Raw genomic sequence first — 1,459 nt, forward strand, 5'->3', positions numbered from 1 at the left:
TATTAAGTTTAAGGGAATCTGAGGCTTGAAAGTTTAAGAATAGCTCACAGCTTGCAAGATTTAAAAAGTACATATATCCAAGTGCCAGTCATCTGAATTTCAGATGCTTAATATTCATCTGCTGAAAATGAAGGCTCAAAAATTCTGAATTTAGGTTTTGTTAATATGCATACTTCCTTACCAGGGAAAAACACAAACTAAACAAACAAAAAAAAGGTTCTCTTTGTTTACTCTTGATTTTCCCTTCCCCATTTTACTCCCATATACACGCAGACACAGACACACAGACACATCTGTTGTCTGTTCTGGCAACTAGCTGAAGATATTCCATACTCTGACCCGTAATTGTAGTGATAGGGAAGACAAGGAAAAACTGAGATAATTTTGTAAAACCTGCTCCTTGGTCAACTGGCCAAGAAATAATATTATGACTGGAACTATGAAAATAGAAAAAGTGAAGCTATTGGCAAAGATGGTTACATGAAATTTTCTGTTCAAGCTGAGTGGTTTCCTCAAGACTCACTTGAAAAACTATGGAAAACTCCCCCAGAAAAATCAGAAAGATTAATTGTAATGGATAACAGTGAGGAAATATTAGAATTTTAGAGTGACTGAAAATTGAACTATGTTGGATCTGTATCAGGAATGGGAACAATATCATCTTACCCCTCTTCTGTCGCTCCATGCAGAATGGGGAGAAGGGACAGATTGAACAAGGCAGAATCTGGGGGATGGACTGACAACTTCCTCTTTATTTTGTACCACCATTGTCCTTGATCTCTTCCTGCTAAATCTTCTGTACATTCTAGCTTTTGATCGTAGGATTCTGTAGAAATTGTACTTTCGAAGGATTCTAATGACTTCTTCAGATAAGATATTAAAAGTTTATTCTCTGTTTTTATTCTCCTTAATTTCTTTGCAGCATTTAACACTATTAATTGTTCCAGATACAATAAAGTCAAGACTTTTAAGTCATGTGTTTCATTAAGGCTTCAACTTTTAGATCAAGCATGTTAAATATACATCTTGCCTCCTGAATGCTGCTGGAACCAAGTTAAAATGTAATTGGGAAATGTAATGGGGAAAAAAGGAAACTTAAGATGACAGCTTGAAGAAATATTGGACTTCATGGACATTCCATAATGAAATGAAGCCAGGATTTGAAGAGAGTGTGGTTTGGCCAAGCTGAAGGAAGGAGGTTTTGGCTGTGTGGTCCAGCTTTGCCAAATATCCAAGGAGCTGACAGAGTGGGATATCACTGAGAAGATGCTTCAATCAACTATCATGGCCTAGGTAGAGAAAGGTCTTGGATATCTGTTGGTGGACAGCAGATTTATCTACCTTACTCCCTAGAGCTTTTTGAGGATTAACTGGTTGTGGATAAAACTCAATCCTGGTTTCCTGTGACATCTGTGACATCTTAGAGCACTATGGACAAGTATAGTGAGAATCCCCCCTC

The sequence above is a fragment of the Gracilinanus agilis genome, chromosome 3 (assembly GCF_016433145.1).
Source record: "Gracilinanus agilis isolate LMUSP501 chromosome 3, AgileGrace, whole genome shotgun sequence".
In the NCBI taxonomy this organism is placed as follows: domain Eukaryota; kingdom Metazoa; phylum Chordata; class Mammalia; order Didelphimorphia; family Didelphidae; genus Gracilinanus; species Gracilinanus agilis.